General features: G+C 36.0%; 1 long non-coding RNA gene across 1 annotated transcript in view; it reads left to right on the forward strand.

The window, feature by feature from the left end:
- Window positions 1-17,650, forward strand: part of LOC147825620 (uncharacterized) — a 34,176-nt gene that overhangs the window by 3,763 nt on the left and 12,763 nt on the right. The window contains exon 2 of the long non-coding RNA XR_015440342.1: window positions 7,604-7,704. This is a non-coding gene — a long non-coding RNA (uncharacterized LOC147825620). The remainder of the gene's footprint in view (window positions 1-7,603; window positions 7,705-17,650) is intronic.

Here is a 17,650-nt window from a genome sequence, read left to right on the forward strand (position 1 = left end):
TTTATCCTTATTTACACTTTCAGTCTCTCACACTAAAGACACTATTTGGTATTTACATATGTGTGTCCTGTTTATTTCACTTAAGAGTGTTGCCTCAATGTGCATCCATTTAGCTATAAATATGTCTAATTTCTCATTTTTTATGGCTTAGTTATACTCTATTTTATTTAAAAAAAAAACACCACATTTATTTATCCAGAATGCACTTGATGGGGAGTTGAGCTGTTTCCAAGTTTTACCTATTACAAACTGTGCTGCTATGAACATTGGGTGCACATATATCACTGCGGTGGTATGATACTTTTAATTCTTTGGGGAAGATTCCCAGCAGAGGAATAGCTGGGTCAAATGGGACTCCCAGTCCTACTTCTTTGAGGTATCTCCATACTGATTTCCACAGTGATTGCACCAGTCTACACTCCCACCAGTAGTGCAGCAGGGTTCCTCTTTCCCCACAGCTGCACCAGCATTTGTTATTGGTTGATTTCATGATAGCAGCCATTCTTTCTGGAGTGAGGTGGAATCTCAGCGTTGTTTTAATTTGCATCTCTCGAATGACAAGTGATGGTGAATATTTTTTCATATGTTTATTTGCCATTTCTACTTCTTTGTCTGAGAAATGTGTGTTCATTTCATATGCCCATTTTTGGATTGGGTCTTTAAATATGGGAGGTCTAATTTTTTTCAGTTCTATATAGATTCGAGATAGTAGACCTTTGTCTGAAGGACCTCTGGTGAAAATCTTTTCCCACATTGTGGGTTGTCTCTTCACACTGCTGGTGGTTTCTCTTGCTGTGCAGAAGTTTTTAGTAAGAAGAGATCCCACTTGTTGATTGTTTGTGCTAGTTCACGGGCAACTGAGGTTTTGTTCGTAAAGTCTTCTCCTACCGTATATCTTCAAGAGTTCTACCTAACCTCTGTTCCAGCTGGTTCAGTTTTTCTGTTTTTATATTTAGATCTTTAATCCATTTCGATTTTAAGTTTAGTGTATGGTGAGAGATATGCATCTAGTTTTAGTCTTTGACAAGTTGAAACCCAATTTGTCCAACACCATTTATTAAAGCGGTGATCTTTCCTCCAGCAAGGGTGTTTAGCTCCTTTGTCAAAGATGAGGTGGCTGGGAGTGTCTGGAATTGTTTCTATATCTTCTAATCTGTTCCACTGGTCCTTGGGTCTGTTTCTTTCCCAGTACTATGCTGTTTTTATCACAGTAGCTGTGTAGTATAGTTTCAACTTGAGGGTTGTAATACCCCTTCCCATGTCTCTGTTACCTAGAATTGCTTTTGCTATTCTGGCTCTCTTCTTGTTCCAAATGAATTTTTGGATTGTTTTCTCAAGGTCCATGAAATATGGTGCTGGGATTTCAATTAGGATTGCATTGAATCTATATAGCACTTTTGGAAGTATGGCCATTTTCACTATATTAATCCTTCCTACCCAGGAGCTGAGGATGTCTGTCCATTTTCTGATATCCCCTTCAATCTCTTTTTTCAAAGTGTTATAGTTTTCAGAGAAGAGGTCTTTGATTTCTTTTATCAGGTTGATTCCTAGGTGTTTCAGGTTTTTGGATGTTATTGTGAAAGGAATGGTTTGCCCTATTTCTCTCTCAGCGAGTCTGTCATTCATGTAGAGGAAAGCTATCGAGTTTTGTGTGTTGACCTTATATCCAGCTACTTTACTGAATTTGGTTATTAAGTCTAGAGGACTTTTGGTAGAGTTCTTGGGGACTTTGATATACAGTATCACATCATCTGCAAATAGTGACAATTGATTTCTTCATTTCCTATCTTTATTCTTATTATTTCTTTCTCTTGTATAAATGCCATACCTAATGTTTCCAAAAGTATATTGAACAGGAGTGGTGATAGTAGACATCCTTGTCTTGTTCCTGATTTTAATGTGAAGGATTTCAGTTTTTGACCATTTAGAATGATATTGGCTGTTGGCTTTTCATAGATGTCTTTTATCAGATTGAGGTAAAGTCCATTTATTCCAATTTTTTGTACAGTTTTTATCATAAATGCATTTTGGATTTTGTCAAATACTTTTTCTGCATCTAGTGAGATGAGTATATGCTTTATGTCCCTGGCTCTACTGATATAGTGTATTACATTGATTGATTTCCGTATATTGAACCATCCCTGCATCCCTGGCATGAATTCCACTTGGTCAGGGTATATGATCTTCTTGATGATCTTCTGCATTCTATTTGTCAGTATCTTAATAAGGATTTTGCATCTATGTTCATTACTAAGATTGTCCTATAGTTGTCGTCTTTTTTGGTTGGGTCTTTCTCTGGTTTGGGGATCAAGGTGATGCTTGCTTCCAGGAATGAATTTGGGAGTATTGCTTCCCTTTCAATTTTGTTGAAGAGTTTAAACAGTAGTGGCAGCAGTTCCTCTCTAAATGTCTTGTAGAATTCAGCAGTGAAGCCATCAGGACCCGGGCTTTTGTTGGTTGGTATGTTTTTAATTATATTTTCAATTTCATTGATTGATATTGGGTTGTTTATTATTTTTAGGTCTTGTTCATTCAACTTTGTTAATTCATATGTTTCTAGGAATCTGTCCATTTCTTCTGTGTTTTCCATCTTATTGGCATATAGGTTCTCAAAGTAGGTATTAATGATCCTCTGGATTTCTGCTAGGTCTGCTGTAATTTCACCCTTTTCATTCCTAGTTGCATGGATTTGGGCCTTTTCTTTCCTTTTTCTGATAAGATTGGCTAAGGGTTTGTCAATTTTGTTGATTCTTTCAAAGAACCAACTCTTGGCTTCATTGATTTTTTTGTTTCGTTTTCTTAGTCTCCATTGCATTGATTTCTCCTCTGATCTTTATAATTTCCTCCCTGTATGAGCTTTAGGTTTGTCCTGCTCTTCTCTTTCTAGAAGCTTGAGGTTTAGCATCAGGTTGTTTAATTGGGCTCACTTGGTTTTCCTAATATGAGTATTCACCGCTATGAATTCCCTCATAAGACTGCTCTCATTGTGTCCCATAGATTCTGATATGTTGTGTTGTCATTGTCATTTATTTGAAGGAACTGTCTGATTTCTTCTTTAATTTCCTCTGTGACCTATTGGTTGTTCAGAAGTGTGTTGTTCAATTTCCATGTGTTTATGAGTTTTTGCAGTTTCTTTTGCTGTTGATCTCCAGTTTCATTGCACTGTGGTCTGATAATATACAGGGGATAACTTCAGTTCCTTTGCACTTACTTAACCATGTTCTATGAGCAAATATGTGGTCTATTTTGGAGAATGACCTGTGTGCAGCAGAAAAGAATGTGTATTCTGATTTTTGTGGGTTAAAACATTCTGTAAACATCTGTTAAGTTCATATTTTCAAGAGTTTGATTGAGTTCTAGTATTTTGTTGCTTGTTTTTTGTCTAGTTGATCTATTTATGAAAATGGGGTATCAAAATCCCCCACTACTATTGTACTAGTGTTTATATGTTTTTTTCTGTCTGTTAGTATTTATATAGTTGGTTGCACTAGTGTTTCATGCATAGATATTTATGATTGTTATCTCTTCCTTTTTGATTCTTCCCTTTTCAAGGATGTAGTGTCCTTCTTCGTCTCTCTTAATCAGTGTTGGTTTGAAATCTACTTGATCTGCAAAGAGGATAGCTACTCCTGCTTTTTTGGGGGTTTCTGTCACATGGAGTATTATTTTCCACCCTTTAACTTTCAGTCTATGAGTTTCCTTTTGAATGAATTGTATTTCTTGTATGCAGCATATTGTTGAATCTTGCTTCTTGACCCATTCTGCCAGTCTATTTCTTTTGATTGGTGAGTTGAAACAATTAACATTGATGATTATAAGTGATATGTATTGACTTATCATTGTCATGACTTTATCTTTTTGTTGGATTCTCCCTCTTTGCTTTTAATTTCATGTCATGCCTGGTGGATTCATTCTGCTGGGCTTCCTGGGGTTGTGATCCTCATTGGCTTTTCCTAAGATATTGTCTAAAATTTTTTTGAGTGCTGTTTTCATATTCATGATGTTCCTAAGGTACTTTTTGTCATGAAAGTATCTCATTTCACCATCAATTTTGAAAGATAGTTTTTCAGGGCACATCAATCTGGGTTGGAAGTTGTTTTCCTTTAGGGCTTGAAACACATCACTCCAAGCACTTCATGCCTTGAGTGTTTGCACTGAGAAGTCTGCTGTGATTTTGATGGGCTTTCCTTTGCATGTGACTTGTTTCTTTTCTCTAACTTCTTTTAGTATTTTGTTCTTCTGTTGGATTTCTGGAATTTTAACAATTATATGCCTATATGTACATTTTTATTGATCAAGGCAGGTTAATGTCCTATTTGCCTCACTTATCTGTATGTCAAGTTCTTTTCCCCTACTTGGAAACATTTCTGCCATCACTTCTGTGAACAGTTTTTTTATGTCATTGCACTCTGTCCTGTTTCTTCCTTTCATCATCTAGGAGCTGCTGGATTGATTTCATCTGGTCCCTTATAATTTTAAAACATTTTTTCTGTTCCTTGTCACTAATTGCAATCTTATCTTCTATATCTGAAATTCTGTCCTCACATTAGCTCATTCTGTTGCATAAACTTTCAATGGAGTTTTTAATCTTCTGGATATCTGTTTGCTTCTGATTTATGGATTCCATTTGTTTCCTGTGATGGGAGTCCATCTAGTTCCTCAGGTTCTCTATTTTTTTTTTAATCTGTGTCCTTTCTAGTTTTACTAATCATGTCTTGTAGTATAGGTTCAATCTCTGCTGTTATCTGAGAAATTATTTCTGATTTCATTTTTTCCAGATCCACTTTTGTTCCTAGTTCAGGGAGTCCAGGAGGCTGAGTATCAGTGTTCCATCATGTTTCCCTTTGGGGTTGCTTTAGGTGATCTGGAAGTCTGGTTTTGAGGCTTCTTTACTTATCTTCTCATTTTAACAGTTTAGGGATGGATTGTTGCTGTGCCCACCTTCTCTATTCTGGGAGTGGTGCTATAGCAGCCTGAAAGCCTCTTCCTCTGTGCTGGGAGAGGTGGTCTCTAAATTATTTTAGAATAAAATTTAACAGAATTCATGAAGATGATAGCATGGATGACTGATCCCATTTATTTCCAGCCATTATTTCCCTATCTACAAATATGTACATTATGGACAATAATGTTTAAGGGAGATATTAGTAAACCAAAGAGTGGATGACCATTACAAAAATACCTGTTTTAAAGTTACCTACAATTTCATATCTACAAAAATACCTCCTGGTTGAAATGCTATAGTCTGATCTTATCAATATATTAACTTAAAACTTTCAATGCATTGAAAATGAAAGCTAAATATATTTCTGGGGAAAGATGCTATTAATATGTTTGGAAATAGAAAAAAAACATTAAAAATATTTCAAATCTATTTTTAAACCCTTAATTGAGAGCCAAGAGACACACACAACAGTGAGAAATTTATTAAGTGTCAAGATTCCAAATCTTGATGGTGATGACTGGAAAATGAGAAATTCACAAAGATGGCATTTTATTACTGGAGACTTCTCAGGGATAACTTTACTTAGCACCTGAAATAGAGCAGTTGTGGGGATGAGACAATACTGGTTCACATCAAGTTTCTTTGTTTATTAGGAGTGTTAGTTGGCCTTTGGGAGCCTTCAAATTCTGCACATAATTTTGAGATAATAAAAGCTACCTAGTAGAATTGCCAAGGCAAAAAAAAAAAAAAATGGAATAAGCATCAAACATCTACTATAACCTCTGAAACTTAGTAAATGTTCATCCTTCTTCCAGATCAAACATTCTATAAATAACTGATTGAAGGAGGGATTGATCTAATTTTTCAAATTTATAATATTTATCTACATTTCACTCTTTATTTCAGTACACTGGACTGCTTAGCCCTTAGGGGTCTACATACAGAATTTTACAGTTTCTTGGTGAAAAAGTCACTTATGTATATACTAGAAAATTATCTATTAGTTTGAGCATAGTTCTTCCTATTAAAATACTTTCCTATACATCTATTTAAATATGGAAACAATTCTCTGAGATATTCTCTTTTATTATGTCAAAATCTTTGATTATAGAAAAGTATCCTTTGTCAAGTAATATGTGGCTTATCACTACATTTACTTGTTAGAAATTTATCTGTAAAGAAAACTACTTTTTAATCTATGGACCTGGAGAATTTCCTAGAATGTTTCATCTGAGTTTCACATGTTAGAAATACTGTCTTCTCTGAAAATTCATGTTAAACAGCCTTCTAAGCACCACATTATGATTAAAAATAAAGTTGCCTTTTATTAGAATAATTTTGAAAATTTTTCTTAATTTGCTTTAATAAAATTATCTCATGTAAATATTAATTGGAAAGTGCTAATGTGAATATAGAAGAAGGATCTTTTTTAGATGTGAGTGCTCAGTCTATCTTTTCCTCCTTAAACCATAAACACTGTATTCAAACTAGAAAACAAGATGCGATATAAAAAACTCACATAGACATAATGGATTATTTAATCAATGATTGTATATAATACAGGTATAGTCTTAGAAAATCATTGTAAACAATAATCATTTTGAAATAAATTTGTGTGTTGGTGATCTCCCATATAAAAATGACCTAAAGTAATTTATTGCAAGGTTATATATTGTGTTGATGAGTACAAAGAATCTTATAGTTAAAACCTTGTCTTCTGTGGCACTGGCCACCTTGCCTCTTGGAAACCAGTGGTCTGTAGGGGTCTTGTAAGGAGAGATCAAACCAGCATCCTCAGAAATTCAGAGCTGATTTCTATAGAAGCAAGTGATCCTGAGAATTCTCTGACACAGAAAGCAAGCTGAGGTTTTGATTACCAGGTGAGCTCCTGCTAAAATGGTCCTCAGTTTTACTTCCTTCAGTCTGGTTCATTTTCTGATTTTCCCTCCATGGCTTGTGGTTTATGTGCTTATTGGAAATTTGAATGCCCAAACAAATCTTCAACATGTGTCTGAAAGCTGTGCTTGGGATCATGTAAAATATTGACCTTCCTTTATTCCCAACTAATATCTCATTCTGACCCCCTCAAATCTTGAGATTATTTATAAAATAGTCTCAGACATCTATGAGGTTCCTCTGTGAGGGATTGAATATCTCTGTCACTATAGATATTCTGAAACTGATGGTAAAATGATAAAAACCTAGAGGTTCTTCTACTAGGAGCAGGGAAGATAAGCTTTGTGTGACATGGAAGGTATCAGTGGCATACTTTTTTTATCTTGTAAGTCAAAAAGAATTATCTTTTTCTTTTTTGCCTTGGAAAATGGAAAAAAGAACACTGCTGAATGCAGTGGGAACTGGGAGTACATCTTTCTCTTCCACTTGCCTGCAGGTTGGTCAGTAGAACAGATAGACAGTATATTACACAGTATATTGGGATGTGTGGGAAGATTTCATGAACCTCCTTTGGTGGAAAATCAGAGAGGGAGATGGAGGGAGGGAGGGAAGGTGGAAGGGAGAGAGGAAATAAATCAATAGCTCTGCACCATCATGGAATTGAAATCAGAGGGCTTTGAATCTTGACTAGGAATATACCACATCAAGAGTCTGTTGAGGAATGTGGCAGATATGCATTGTGATTTTCAAATCTCCCTTTAGGAGAGTACTTGCCACCTACCTTCAATGGATATTTGTTACCTGACCACCTCCATCTCTGACATCCTTGAGTATCTGCCTCATCTTTTGAAAAGAAATACCAGGTAAGTGTGACCCACAACCAATGGCTGGGCAAAGTGAGATTAATAGGCAATGTTGGAATTCTCTGGGCTTGAAAAGGGTATATCAAGTCTGGATTGTGGTCAGATAGGAGCCCCAGGCCAATCCTGCTTCCTTTCTCTTTACCTCCATTTATTTCCCATTAAACAATTTGCAATTCTATTCCATCTTGGCACCTGCTTCCCTAAGTTTCCAACTAGTTAAAATAACTGAGAAGTGTGAGGAATGATTTATGTCTCACTTCTCTCTGAAACCATAGGTGAGAAAAATTCATCAAGTGCGCCAAAACAAAAACAGGCAAGCCTGCAGGACAGAAATTGTCTGTGGAAGTTTCTAAGGTAGTCCTTGACAATGTTCTCTCTGTAATGTACACATATGTACCCACTATAGTACTGCGCAGTGATGGTGAACCTTTAAGAGCTTTCAGTGATACAAAGAGCCCACTGTGGCACGCATGCCATAGGTTCACCACCACTGGGCTAGTGGCTGATTATGGGCTTTGTTGGGTTCTTGTGAGACATTCCAAAATAAGATGAGCAGAAGGGAGATTCAGTGTTCGAACCTATGTTCATAAGTAATTCTCAGCAAAAACTTTTCAAGGCTTAAAGTTGCATTAGCCTGATTTATCTTTCTTGATGAAACATCCTGCCATTCTTATTTCTTGGTACTAGAGATAGAACCCAGGGTTTTGTGCTGAGCTATGTCCCCAGACTTGTTTTGATGTTTTATTTTGAGATATGTCAATAAATCACTAAATTGCCCAGAATGGGCTCAAACTTGAAATCATGCTTTGGCTTCTCATAGCGCTAGGATTATAGATGTGTGCCATCATTCCCAGATTCCTGTACTCTTAGTGACTTTTTTGGTGTTTTTATATTATCTTGAATTAAAATATTCTTCATGGTAATTCAAATGTCATGTATATTTTATCTCAGTTTCTCTAACACTTTATTTATGTCAGTTTCCATTCCCATATTAACATGAGTAATTTTTCTAGGCATTAGTTATTATTACTTTCAAGATTATTAATATATTTTATTATTATATGTCTTACTACTACATGAACAACCTAAAGAGAGATATGTAGTCACACATACATACACATTAATCTCCATTTTATAATGCAATTTAAATACTATAGTAGATTATAATCCTAATAATTTAAAAATCCATCAATATGTGAAAGAATAATGCAATTTGTTTCAAAAGTTTAGAAAAGAGAGGGGCAGAGGGGTGAGGAACTGATCACACCACCCCGTTCTGGGCCTCCTGGCCAGGGGCAGACAAGTAAGGAGTAGAGCCTCACGGGAGCGTGCAGCACCACCCCAGCCACCACCCCCACCCCACCTCTGGACTCCTGGTTGTGCCTGTACCTGGATCCAGACCCCAGAGGCACAGGGGGTCACAAAGGCAATTGTCTTGAGCTCCAGAAGATAGAGCAGAAGTGAACAACAGAAAGAAGGCCTCTCTCAGGCTCCTTGATGGAAATTGAAGACCACTGGAAAGGTGCAGGGAATCTCTGCAATAAAGGCACACCAGACCACCATATTTGATAAGTTGGAGGGATCACCACCTCTCATCAGAACCTGGACTATCTTCAGGGGAATGACAACTGGAACCTGCAGTAGAACCTTGCAGAGTTCAACCCTGTATGAGGTCAGGGAGCTCAACTTGGGACTTGTAGCCAGAAATCAGCCTGAATCTCAGGGAGCTGCTGCTGGCTTGCTGAGACTAAATGACTTAGACCTGTACACTGCTGCCCACATTGTCTATTGTGACAGCAGAGACATACTTTGAAGGAGGCCCTTCATTTTTATCTTTTATTTATTATTTTCAAAATTATCTTCTTCCTCTCATTTTTAATTTTTATTTGTTTTTTTAACTTTTCAAATTTTTTCCTTATTCTTTTTCATTTTTTCTTTTCTTTCTCTCTTTCTCTCACTCTCTTGCTCTCCCATATTGCTCCTATTCCTGCCCTAATTTGGATTTCTTCTTTCTTTTTGTCTTTTCACTTTTTCCTTCTCTCAATTGCTATTAGTTTCAAAGAAAATTGAATACAATTTTTAGCTTCCCTATTGCTGATAGGTGGTTTTGTTCTTGTCTTTGTTCTTTCATTCTGTCTTTTCCTCTTGTCTTCCACAGTTCCCTACAGTTTGCATGATCTTCCCATATCCTCTGGCCTCACTTCTAATCTTTCCTTTTCCTCCTATCTATCTCTCCTTCCCCAGCTCCTTCTAAGTCCCCATCCTGAAGGGTAAAATTTCTATATTGAAGAGTCTATTCACTATAAACACATTTTGGGCTAGTCCTCAATTTTGATTTAATACATACAGTTAAAGGTGATAGATTAATAACTCTCACAAATGCTTATTTTCTAAGATATACTTTATATTATTGTCATTGCTGATTGTATCACTTCGGCTAAGGTGTTGTGATTGATCTAATCAGTTATCTTTCTGGTATAATGAAAATGAGATTTGAAAGAAAACAAGCCAAAACACGAGCACCCAAGGAAGGGTTTTATTGGGGAAGGAGCTACCTGGCTGCCTTGAACAATGGCAAGAGAGGGTGAGAACAATTGGGGGTGAGGTTTATATAAGGAAGTGCAGCATGGAGAGAATTGTGAAAGTTGGACAATGGGATGCCAGGTGTTTGGAAGGGAAGGATCATGTGGAAAGCAGGGTGGAGAAACAAATTGGGTTTTGCTTCCCCAGAGGAGGTAGGTTTCACTATTATGAAGTGGCTCATTTCCATAAGCAGGAACCATTTTAGGAATGGGAGCCATTTTAGAATGTAGGACCTTGGAGACATTTTGTCTGGTAGAGAACTCTAACAAGATTGCCCCACAGTCATTAGAGACGCAAAACCTAAAGACCAGCTATATCTGGAAGACACCTCTGAGACGCAATCATTCCATAAGGGTTCTAAATACAAGCAACAAAGATACTTACAATAACCAATATCAAAGTATCAACCCAGGAACTAAACCAAGGACAGTACCAACAACAAAAATGGAAATGAGAAGATATTTCAGCAGGGCTCAATCCCAGACTTCCAGCTCACCAAAGGCAAACTCTGGAGGAAAAGAGGAGGAAAAGTCTGATAATCAGCCACATGGATACCCTGAACTGATACCACAGGAAGTAACAAAACAGGTGAATGAGGCTGTAGAAAAATTCAAACATAAATAATTTCCCAGACAACTGCAGAGATGGTGAGCAAAATGAAAGACTTAATTAGAGACTCTAGAACAGAAACATTAAAAAAATAGATGAGTTCAGGACCATGATGGAAGCCATGAGTTCCCAGCATAGAAAAGAAATGGAAATCATGAATACCCCACATAGGAAAGAAATGGAATCCATGAAACAGATTCAAACAGATGCCCAGGAGATTAAAAATTCTATTGAAAGTATACACAGAAGACTGAGTTAATCTGAAGACAGAATATTAGATATAGAAGACAGGCTGTTGATCATTGACCATGAAAAGAGAGATCTCTTAAAACTAGTAAGGGACTATGAGAAATCAATCCAACAGCTCCTAGATGACACAAAGAAGAATAATATAAGACTGATAGGAGTCCATAAAAAAGCAGGAGAAAGTACAAATGACATTAAAAAACTCCTCACAGAATTAATTGCAGAAAACTTCCCAAACAAAGCAAAAGAATCTGACATATAGATAAATGAGGCATATAGGACTCCAACTAGCCATTATAAAAAAAATCTACACCTAGACATATAATAATCAGGATCCTGGAAACCCAACAGAAGAACAAAATACCACAAAAACTTACAGAAAATAAACAAGTTACCTGCAAAGGAAAGCCCATCAGAATCTCAGCAGACTTTTCAACACAAACCCTTGAATCAAGGAGAGCCTGGGGTGAGGTATTTCAAGCCCTAAAAGGAAAGAACCTCTAACCTAGTCTGGTGTTTCCTGCAAAACTATCTTTCAAAATCAATGGGGAAATATGATACTTCCATGACAAAGAACATCAGAGAAACTTCATGAATACCAAACCAGCACTCCAAACAATTCTAAAAAATATCCTAGAAAAAGACAATGAAGGTCACAAATCCATGAGGCTCAACAGTGAAAATCCATCAGACAAGAAAAGAAGTTAGAAGGAGAGAGGGAAAAAATGAAATAGAGCCAGCAACAGGAAAATAACCTGACAATGATAAATCAAGACATATCAGTTATAACCATCAATGTTAATGGCCTCAACTCACCAGTCAAAAGAAACAGACTGTCAGAAGGGATTAAGAAGCAAATTCCAACAATATGCTGTATACAAGAAATGCATCTAGTTCAAAAAGAAACTCACTGACTGAATGTAAAAGGATGGAAAACAGTTTTCCACATGAGAAGAATCCAGTGAAAAGCAGGGGTAGCTACCTTATTTACAAAGTAAATTTCAAACCAAAACTAAGAGAGGCAAAGAAGGTCACTACATCCTTGTAAAGGGAACAATCCAAGAGGAAGAGATGACAGTCATAAATATATATGCACCAAATATGAATGCCCCCAATTATAGAAAACAAATATTAATGGATATGAAAAACCAAATAAGCACTGATACAATTGTAGTGGGGGACCTCAATACCCCACTGTAACAAATAGACAGATCTTTTAGACAAAAAGTCAACAACAAAACACTCAAACTGAACCAAGCTTTTGAACAAATGGACTTAATAGCTGTCTACAGAGTGTTTCACACCACAAAATCAGAATATATATTCTTTTCAGCTGCACATGGGTCATTCTCCAAAAGAGACAACATACTAGTTTATAGAATATGTGTAAGTAAATGCAAAGGAATTGAAATTATCCCATGTATATTATCAGACCATAGTGCAATTAAACTGGATATCAAGAGAATAAGAAACCACAAGAGTTTCACAAACACATGGAAATTGAATAACACTCTCCTGAACAACTAATGGGTCACAGAGGAAATTAAAGAAGAAATTAGACATTTTTTGCAATTAAATGATAATGCCAGTACAACATATAGGAATCTATGGGACACAATAAAAGCAATTCTATGAGGGAAATTCATAGCAGTGAATGCCCACACTAGGAAAACAGAGTGAGCTCAAATAAACAGCTTAATGCTGAATCTTAAGCTCCTAGAAAAAGAAGAGCAAGACAAACCCAAAGGTTGTATAAGGGAGGAAATTACAAAGATCAGAGTAGAAATCAATGCAATGGAGACTAAAAGACTGATAAAAAAAAATCAATGAATTGAAGAGTTGGCTTTTTGAAAGAATAAATAAAAATGATAAACCCTTAGCCAACTTTATCAAAAAAAGGAAAGAAAAGGTTCAGCTCCATGCAATTTGGAATGAAAAAGGTGAAGTCACAACAGATCTAGCAAAATCCAGTGGATCATCAATGCCTACTTTGAGAACCTATACTGTGATAAAATAGAAAACACAGAAGAAATGGACAGATTTCTACATACATATGAATTACCAAAGTTGAACAAAGAAGATATAAAAATTCTAAAAAACCCCATTACAATGAGTGAAATTAAAAATAAAAAATTTACCAACAAAGAAAAGCCCAGGTCCTTATGGATTCACTGCTGAATTCTACAAGATATTTAGAGAAAAACTATTTCCACTACCCTTTAAAGTTTTCAATTAAATTGAAAGGGAAGCAATACTTCCAAATTCATTCCTGGAAGCAAGTATTACTTTGATTCCAAAACCAGGGAAAGACCCAACCAAAAAAGAGAACTACAGGCCAATCTACCTCATGAACATAGTTGCAAAAATCCTCAATAAGGTACTGGCAAAAAGAATACAAAGGTTCATCAATAAGATCATACATCCTGACCAAGACAGATTTATCCCAGGGATGCAAGGATGGTTCAACACATGTAAATCAATGAATGCAATACACTATCTTAACAGCATGAGGTACAAACACCATATGATCATCTCAATAGATGCAGAAAAACAATTCAACAAAATTCAACACACATTCATGATAAAACCCCACAAAAACTTGGAATAAATGGTCTCTACCTCAATCTGATAAAAGCTATCTATAAAATCAAGCAACCAACATCATACTAAATGGTCAAAAACTGAAATCCTTCACACTAAAATCAGGAACAAGACAAAGATGTCTACTATCACCACTCCTGTTCAGTATAGTTCTGGAAATATTAGCCACAGCAATTAGACAAGAGAAAGTAATCAAAAGAATAAAGAGAAGAAATAAGATGTCAAATTGTCATTATTTGCAGATGGCATCATACTCTATATAGAAGACTCCATGAATACCACCAAAGGTCTTCTAGACTTAATAACCAAATTCAGTAGAGTAGCTGGATACAAGGTCAACACACAAAAATCAATAATTTTCCTCTACACAATCAACAGACTCACTGAGAGAGAAATAGGGCAAACAATTCCTTTCACAGTAGCATACAAGAAACTGAAATACCTAGGAATCATCCTAAAAAAAGAAATCAAAGAACTCTTCTCAGAAAACTATAACACTCTGAAAAGAGAGACTGAAGATGATATCAGAAAATGGAAAGACATCTCTTGCTCCTGGGTAGGAAGAATCAACATAGGTGAAATGAGCATACTTCCAAAACTGCTACATAGATTCAATTCAATCCCATTTGAAATCCTAGCAGCATACTTCACAGACCTTGAGAAAACAATTCAAAAATTCATTTGGAACAAGAAGAGACCTATAATAGCAAAAGCAACTCTAGGCAACAGGGACATGGCAGAGACAACCCCAAACTTAAAACTATACTATAAACCCATTGTGATAAAAACAGCATGGCACTGGCAAAGAAACTGACCTGAGGATCAGTGGAATAGATTGGAAGATGTACAAACAACTCCAGACATACTCACACTATTTTATAGTTTTTACTTAATTGAAATTTTAGCATAAGTAAATTAAGAAAAATTGTAGGATTTTACAGTGTTTCTAACAAATGCTTTTATTAAGTAGTGAGTTTCATTATCTACTTGGTTAAATACCATATTAAGGTTAACTATTAAATGACATTTTCATATTCTATCAAATGGGCCAGATTCTATTTTTCTATGACATCATGTGAAAAATGAAGAAAACAGAATTTTTCCTGACAGAAGCTGTATTATAAAGGCTAATATTTTTTAGCAAATTTCATTCATGGATAGAATATTTAAAATGGCTCATTTAAGTAAATGATGGCTATAACCAAAAGAATGTGGAGATATCATAGGAATGAAATAATGCAATGTTTACTGCCACATTCACTTGGTACATGTTGCCTCATATAATGATGTATCTTTTAATGTATTATTCTATTATGAAAACTACAGCAATGATTCATTGGGTTAAAGAGTTTGTCGCATATTAAGGCTCATTAAAGTTTCCAGTTCATTAGAGAAAAAAATCCAAAAATTCATTAGTAACCAGAAGAGGCCCAGAATAGCAAAAGTAATTCTAGGCAACAGAGACATGGCAGGGGGTATCACAACCCCCAACTTGAAACTATACTACAAAGCTACTGTAATAAAAAACAGCATGGTAATGGCAAAGAAAGAGACACAAGGATCAGTGGAATAGATTAGAAGATGCAGAAACAACTCCAGACATACTCAGTCACATCATCTTTGACAAAGGAGCCAACCACCCTCATTGGAGGAAAGATAGGCTCTTTAATAAATGGTGCAGGAAAAATTGGATTTCAACCTGCCAAAGATTAAAACTAGACCCATATCTATCACTATGCACTGAAATAAAATTGAAGCTGATTAAAGATCTAAATATTAAAACAGAAACACTAAACTTGCTGGAAGATAAGTTAGGTAGAACTCTTGAAGACATTGGCATAGGAAAAGACTTTATGAACAAAACCTCAGTAGCATGGGTACTAACACAAAGAATCAACAAGTGGGATTCCCTTCTTATTAAAAAGCTTCTGCACTGTGAGAGTAACCACCAACAGAGCTAAGAGACAGCCTACAATGTGGGAAAATTTTTTTAGCAGCTGTCCCTCAGACAAAAGATTACTATCTAGAATATATAAAGAACTGAAAAAAAATCAGATCCCCCAAATTCAAAGACCCAATTCAAAAATGAGCATCTGAAATGAACAGGCATTTCTCAGAAAAAGAAGTAAAAGCAGCAAATAAACATGAAAAACTTGTTCAACATCACTGTTTATTCCAGAGATGCAGATGAAAACCATGCTGAGATTCCTTGTCCCCCCTGAAAGAATGGCTGCTATCAAGAAATCAACCAATAACAATTGCTGGTGGGGGTGTGGGGAGAAATGAAGCCTTCTCCATTGTTACTGGGAGTGCAGACTGGTGCAACCACTGTGGAAATCAGTATGGAGATACCACAAAGAACTAGGAGTAGAGGTCCCATTTAACCCAACTATTCCCCTGCTGGGTATCTCCCAAAAGAATTAAAAGAATCATACCACAGTGATGAATGTGCACGCATGTTTATAGTAGCACAGTTTGCAATAGCTAAAGCTTGGAAACAGCCCAAGTCCCCATCGATGGAAACTGGATAAAGAAGGGTTTTTTTTTAATAAAATGGAGTACTCTTCTTTTTCTAGGAGCTTGAGGTTCTGCATTAAGTTATTTAACTGATTTCTCTCTGTTGTCTTAATATGGGCATTCACTGCTATGAATTTCCCACATAGAACTGCTTTCATTGTGTCCCACAGTTTCTGGTAGGTTGTACTGGCATTATCATTTACTTGTAGAAACTGTCTAATTTCTTCTTTAATTTCCTCTGTCACCAATTGGTTGTTCAGAAGGATTTTGTTCAATTTCCATGTGTTTGTGGGTGTTTTGCAGTTTCTTATATTATTGATCTCCAATTGTATTGCACTATGGTCTGATAATATACAGGGGATAACTTCGATTGTTTTTTTTTTTTTTTGGTACTGGGGATCGAACTTGGGTCCTTGCGCTTGCGAGGCAGGCGATGGAACCACTGGGCTAAATCTCCGGCCCTAACTTCGATTCTTTTACATTTACTTAGATATGTTCTATGAGCTAGCATGTGATCTATTTTGGAGAATGACCCGTGTGCAGCTGAAAAGAATGTGTATTCTGATTTTGTGGGGTGGATCACTCTATAAACATCTATTAAGTCCATTTGTTCAATAGCTTGGTTCAGTTTGAGAATTTCATTGTTGATTTTTTGATTATTCTGGAAACATTAGCCATATCAATTAGACAAGAGAAAGAAATAAAAGGAATAAAGATAGGAAAGGAAGAAGTGCAACTGTCATTATTTGTTGATGATAAGATACTTTACATAGAAGACCCAAAAAACTCAGTCAAAAGTCTTCTAGACCTAATTGACAGATTCAGAAGAGTAGCTGGATACAAGGTCAACACTCAAAAAAACAATAGCTTTCTTATACGTAAATGGGAGACTTATTGAGAGAGAAATTCGGGAAATAATTCCTTTTACAATAGCATCTAAAAAAATGAAATATCTAGGAATCAATCTAACAAAGGAAGCAAAAGACCTCTATACTGAAAACTACAGCACTCTGAAGAAGGAGATAGAAGGGGAATAAGAAAATGGAAAGATATCTCTTGTTCCTGGGTAGGAGGAATCAATATAGTGAAAATGGCCATACTTCCAAAACTACTATATAGATTCAATGCAATGCCAATTGAAATTCCAACAATATACTTCACAGAACTAGAGAAAACAATCCAAAAATTCATTTGGAAGCAGAAGAAACCTAGAATAGCAAAAGCAATTCTGTGCAACAAAGACATGGCTAGGGGTATTACAATCCCCAACTTGAAGCTATACTACAAAGCTACTGTGATGAAAACGGCATGGTATTGGCAAAGAAACAGACCTGAAGATCAGTGGAATAGATTAGAAGATACAGAAACAACTCCAGACATACTCAGTCAC

This window comes from Heterocephalus glaber, unplaced genomic scaffold (assembly GCF_053883595.1).
Source record: "Heterocephalus glaber isolate CG9 unplaced genomic scaffold, H.glaber_assembly_v1.0 deba00001497, whole genome shotgun sequence".
Classification (NCBI taxonomy): domain Eukaryota; kingdom Metazoa; phylum Chordata; class Mammalia; order Rodentia; family Bathyergidae; genus Heterocephalus; species Heterocephalus glaber.